This window comes from Lolium perenne, chromosome 6 (genome assembly GCF_019359855.2).
Source record: "Lolium perenne isolate Kyuss_39 chromosome 6, Kyuss_2.0, whole genome shotgun sequence".
NCBI classification, from domain to species: Eukaryota; Viridiplantae; Streptophyta; class Magnoliopsida; order Poales; family Poaceae; genus Lolium; species Lolium perenne.
The window spans coordinates 273906190-273913011 of NC_067249.2; positions in this window are offsets into that span (position 1 = coordinate 273906190).

A 6822-nucleotide genomic window follows, 5' to 3' on the forward strand; every position below is an offset into this window, starting at 1 on the left:
GAAATTCATGTGCCAGGTACTCGACAAATCTGGGGGTCCCGTATTTTGAAGTTCCATCCACTCTGCCACGAAGTCTGGCAGAATCTGCGACTTGATTGCCTTTCTTTTTTCGTATGTGATGTCCCGAGGGGAAAGCTCGATTCCCCAAAGGGAGACACGTCCTGTAGCTTCCGGATTATTCAGTATATTTGAGAGAGGCGCCTCGTTGACTACTATTATCGGGTGTGCCAAAAAATAGTGCCTTAACTTCCATGCTGACATGAACACTCCGTAGGCCAGCTTCTGATATTGCGGGTAACGTTGTTTGGACAGCGATAAAACTTCACTAACGAAGTATATTGGCCGTTGCACCCCGCGAATCTTCCCTTCTTCTTCTCGCTCGACCATGAGAACTGTGCTGACCACTTGAGGTGTGGCCGCAATATATAACAACAGAGGCTCCTTTTCACGTGGTGCTACCAATATTGGGGGTGTCGATATTGTGCGCTTCAGATGTTCGAAAGCCTTGTCTGCCTCCTCGTTCCATACGAACTTCTCTCCTTGCTTGATCAGCGCGTAAAAAGCAGCGTTTTTTCTCCTAATCTTGCGACAAATCTGCTCAAAGCTGCGACTCGCCCAGTCAGCTGTTGTATCTCCTTGAGCTTTGTTGGTTTCCTCATCGTCAAGATAGCCTGTATTTTTTCTGGATTGACCTCAATTCCCCTGGCTGACACCAAGTACCCGAGGAGTTCTCCCGTAGGAACACCAAAGGAGCACTTTGTCGGGTTTAGCTTGAGGCGATAATTGTCGAGATTGTCGAAGGTTTCTCTGAGATCATCAATCAAAGATGACCCTATCTTTGTTGTTATGACGACGTCGTCGATGTATACTTGAACATTTTTTCCAATCTGCGTGGCCAGGCACTTCTGCATCATCCGCTGATACGTGGCTCCCGCGTTTTTGAACCCGAAGGGCATTGTTCTGTAGCAGAATACGCCATAAGGGGTTATGAAAGCTGTTTTGACTTCATCATCTTCTTTCAAGCGGATCTGATTGTAACCAGAATACGCGTCGAGGAAGGAAAGACGTTCGCAACCTGCCGTGGAATCGATAATTTGGTCGATCCTCGGGAGGGGAAAGTGATCCTTAGGACAATGTTTATTGAGACACGTGAAATCGACGCACATGCGAAGGACTTCAGTGTTTTTCTTCGGGACCAGCACTGGGTTAGCGACCCACGTGGCCTCTGTATGCAGCTCCTTGATAAAACCCGCGTCGTGGAGTCGACGGATCTCAGATAACATGGCTTTGCGGTTTGGCTCGGAGAATCGCCGCAAAGGTTGTCGGATTGGTCTGGCTCTTGGATCTAGATTGAGGTGGTGCTCGGCAAGTTACCTAGGTACTCCTAGCATGTCAGCTGAATACCATGCAAAGATTTCCTAGCGCTCACAGAGGAACTCGATGAGCGCGCTTTCCTATGCGCTGTCCATGTTGGACGCGATGGATGTCGCCTTTTTTGGATCTGTCGGGTGGATCTGCACTTCCTTAGAATCTTAGGAGGTGTCGAAAGCTTGCTCTTGCAAGGATTTTCCTCCGTCAGGTGGCACGTCGTAGTTGGTGGTGAGCTTGGACGCTTTGAACTTAGCCTGCATCCCGAAGGTTTCAGAAAGCTTGTGGAAGTCTTTGTCGCACTTATCTGCCAGGGCGAAGCTTCCTTTGACTGTGATTGGGCCATTGGGTCTGGGCATTCTCCACAACAAGTATGTATAATGCGGCACAGCCATGAACCTGGCATACGCGGGTCGTCCCAAGAGAGCATGATACTGTGATGGAAAATCGATAACCTCAAACTCCAGCTTCTCCTTCCTGAAAATTTCTCGAGTTCCGGACTGTACGTCGAGTAAGATCTTTCCTAGCGGAAAATTCGGCTTCTCAGGTGTGATACCATGGAAACGCGTATCCGTTGGCGTCAGATTTGCCAAATATATGTTCATCTTCCGCAGCGTATCCGCGTATATAAGGTTTAAACTGCTTCCTCCATCTATGAATATGCGAGAGACCTCAAATCCCGCAATCACCGCTGGTAAAATCATAGCTGACTGCCCTTGTCACGGAACTTGAGGTGGGTGATCCTCTTGAGTGAATCCTATGGCATGTCCCGACCAATTAAGGTACTCGATGGTTGGTGGAGGCATCGTCTCTGCCATGTATACCTGTCGCGAAATTAACTTCTGCGCCCTGTTCAAGGGCCTACCCTTCTGTATCATCGATACTGCTCCCTTGGCATCGATGAAACCATCATTATTGCCTGGAGGTGCCGCAAGTTGCAGCTGATGTTGGTTTGAACTAGTAATTGCGGGTGGTGGTGGTAGATGAACTTCACTCCTTGGACCCCATACGTATGTCCTGTTTGCTGCTTGCGTGTTGGTATTTTCCGCATATCTGCACAGAGCCTGAAAAGTTCGGCAGTCCTTCTGGAGGTGACCCGACTGTCGCTTTCCCTCGCTGTCGAGGTAAAAATGCATCTGGCACGGCCCGTTCAGCAGATTTTCGGGTGATACGTTGTATGGCCTTGGGAACCTAGGCCGATTATTTTGGCTGCTGGAGCTCGGTGCATCTCTGTGATCATTGCGCTGGTCATTGCTCCGATGGTAATCATCCCGATAATTTCCTCCATTGTTTCCTCGGAAGCCAGCTGCTACTAGCTGGGAGTCGTCGAAGATCTTTAAACGTGTGGCGCCGCACGCCTTTGCCATCTTCATCCCATGAATAAGAGCCTCGTATTCTGCCTCATTGTTGGATGCGTTGGGGAAGGTCATCCGCAGTATATACTTCATCTTGTCGCCCTGTGGTGAGACAAGTACTACGCCTGCTCCAGCTCCTTCTAATCTCTTGGACCCGTTGAAATTCATGTGCCAGGTACTCGACAAATCTAAGGGTCCCGTATTTTGAAATTCCATCCACTCTGCCACGAAGTCTGGCAGAATCTGCGACTTGATTGCCTTTCTTTTTTCGTATGTGATGTCCCGAGGGGAAAGCTCGATTCCCCAAAGGGAGACACGTCCTGTAGCTTCCGGATTATTCAGTATATTTGAGAGAGGCGCCTCATTGACTACTTGTAACGACCCGAACCTGGTAGGGTTCGAATCTCTGTGCTTACAGTGCTATCCCTGGATCATAGCTAGCACACACAGTAACAAATGAATATCAAGATATAACATACGTCATTTTATTACTCAAACGATGAATCCAGAGTTTATTACATCCTTACATAGCATAGTGGCTGGCTCACATTACAGCGGAAACATAAAGGTACGTCTTGGGCTTCATCAACGCCACAGGGCTTGTTGAGTATAGACCCATGATCCTAGTCGTCCTCACTCATCATCTGCAACATGATATGTTACAGCCAAAAATGAATTCGGTCAATACTTTGAATGTATGGCAAGTCACACAAGTTGCAAAAGTGGTGTATAAATATATATACATGCAAGGTAATGTCAAAGGAAGGCCAAGGGTTTCTTTTGTGTAAAGCCAATTTTATTTCATGAAAATCTTTTTAGAAACTTTCTTTGTCTTTATATATTTTTAAAACAAAATAATATAGGGTTGGACAAACACAAAGTATCCACCAAGGTTCACCATCCTACATCCCATCCCCAAAACAAGCTAAACTAACTCCAGAGCCACTCACTGGATAGAGTTAGCATGCATTAAGATTTTAGGCAACACTAAATTCAGAGCCACTCACTGGATGAAAGTAGTAATTGCAAAGCAGTTCGAGCAATCATAAGTTCAGAGCCACTCACTGGATAAACTTAGCATGCCAAAACAATTTTTGAAAAGGTTTTGAAAACATAGGAGATTCTTCATCCGCTTTAATCTTCAGTTGCTCAAATTGCTCATATCCGGGAGCACGGCTAATCGATTAGATCATACACTCTGCAGAGGTTGTACACTTTCCCCACTTTCCCCACATGTCACAATCCATCCTTTTTGTTGTATCCTTCATTTGGCTTAACCGGGCATGGATCATGACGAAGTTTTCCATAGAAGCCCCCTATACATAATCCCAGTCTGCCCGCAACTATGATCCGAAGACCCCTCTCCAATGGTGGTACCGATGCAAGGGTTTCCCTCTATGTACGACTAAACCAGAGCCCATATAGCATGTGGCTGTACTGGAAGCTTCTTTAACTGAAACTTTGAAGATCTCTTTGACCCTAGGCGGCGGTCCCCACCAAAACCTGAGTCTGCAGAGCCACTCAGTGGATGCAGCTCTTGTAGACGCTCCCAACATACCACTCCGCCCAGAGGAAAACATTTTGATAAGTTTTTATTTCAAAAAAATATTTTCACTATACAACCCGAGAATAGGCGCATGTCAATTTTCATAAAAGGTTTTGTTCTTTGAAAACCCATATCCCACGTCTACCAAGCAATTGGCTAAGCACTCATACAATATACGCATTTTAATAAAAGGGCTACAAGGAACATGGTAAGAAATCATATGGCTCTCTACTAGGATAGCAAAGCATAATTTCCCTACACATGCATTTCTACGAAAATATTTGTAAAACATGCATATCAAAAATAGTAGGAAAAAAGATCATGTGTAACTTGCCTTTCATTGGTGAACAATAATTATCTTGTCAACATAGTTACCAATATTAATTCCTTGATAATTCATCCCGTCACTTTTCGTGAAATCTATCGCAACGAAAAGGAAAGAATACTATACATAAACATACACACATTTCAAAAGGAAATATCCAACAAAAACAAAATATCGAAAATATAAATAAACTCCAAATAAAACCAAATTACTTTACTTAGTATTCACTAGCAACACTAATTATATTACGGACAAATCCTAATTAAATTTGCGTAGTTTCCAGTTTAGAATTTTGTGAGAGTTAAGATTATATCCTAAGATAATATGCACAAGGTATTTGACAAGGTTGGGAAAGTTGTTCAAGGATACTAGTGGATAGGTACCGATCATAAGGTTCAGCCTTGCCAAAAGAATCACCTATAAATGATTTGTAAATGTCTGGATATGACTTAGGGAAGGTTTAAATTCAAATTTTAAACATGTCATATTCGAAAATTTTAGAATTAGTAAAACAAGTACCACTGTATAGTTAATTTTATTTTGAATCCAACGCAAAAAGAATCGACTGATTCGGTGTTATGAATCCAAAGATATGAATTTTACAAGTTGTGACATGAGCTAGTACAATAGAAAGACGACCAGATCGATCAGTTGGTAGGAAAAGGAAATATACATGGCAGAACTTGAGTCGCTGATACCTTCCAACGATGCAAGAGAAAACGAAGGCTCCCGACGGGATTTAACAGAGAAGTGGTTGGACACGTCGTGCTCGGATTTAACAAATAGAGGACGTTGCTCCTCTCTTCCCGCCAAAGAGGACACGATGCTCGGACTCCTCTGACGAAGCTCATGGGATGGGGCGGACAGCTGCAGCGACGGCGGCGTCGGCTGCTCGTCATGGGCGATCTCCGGCTGCGGAATTGGTCGATTAAAATATGCAGGGAGATATGTATAGACAACATGAAGCAAATGGGGACGGAATAGGGCCCTGGTTCCCAATGGTTACCACATCACGATCGTGTGCGTCGCGGCGGAACAACGTCAAGCGATTGAAGCAACGGCGACACCGCCAACTTAGTTGGAATGATGCACAACCATGTCCAGGAGGTAGGCCTTGGCGTGAAAAGCCTTATGGTACGAGGAATTCCCAGCATGATCACCGTGGACGACGAGATCTAACGATGAACTCTCTACTTGGGCTGATAATGGCATGGTCGGCACGGGCTGTACGGAGGATATCTTGACGAACTTGCTGAATCAAAGTGAAGGAGGGGGATTAGGGACACGATGTGACGCGATCAGGGCCTCCTTTTATAGGCAGAGGAAGGAGATCGAGAGTCGAATGCCAACTGGCGGTGTTTAGAGCACCAGTTCAATTCGGGCAATTAAGTCAATAACGTTGAGGAATAAAGCCCTGAATGAAACGCCCATGAGATTATGAGAAACTTTTGTATTGAAGTTGTTGCGAAAAACACACAAGAATTGATGGGATGAGGAGAGGAAGAGCTACAGCCATGGTTGTACGGGCTCATGCTGTTACGGTCTATATACGTGAGGAAGAAGAAGCGACCAAAGGTTCCGTGGCTAGGTGGATCAGGAATTCGGCCCAACGATAGGAGGAAGGGCCAGTTTGGTCGGCTACTCTTTTTTTTTCTTCCTCTATTCTGTTTTAGGAAAAGGATTCATATAGTATCAAACATTTATATAGAAATTTTCAGGAAAATCCGAATTAAATAAAATACTTATAATAGGCATAGGAAATATATTTCCCACCCAAATTTAGATTGGTAAAATCAATTACTTATAAAACAAGCATACTTGTGATATATTTAAATCATTTCCAACAATATATTTGAGAATGTCATGTTATCCCCGTCTCACATTACATTGTTTTGTTCATGGAAATGAAATAAGGTATATCAAAATCTGAAATGCAATAGAATTCAAATAATACCACAAACGAAATATTTTCCAAACCATTTATATATTTTGGAAATGTCATATTATTTCCTCTCTTTGGAAAGTCATATTATTCCCTCTCTTATATAATTCAACAAGGTTTGGATAAATAGTTTAAACACCACACAGATCAAAGTGATAAAACACAACGCACAAATCGGATTTGTATAAATTTTCCTCAACCATGATTTATAATTATGGATAGTCATATTTTTCCACTCATGTATAATGTTTTCATCGTAATTGAGAAAAGTTTAAACAAGTCCTCA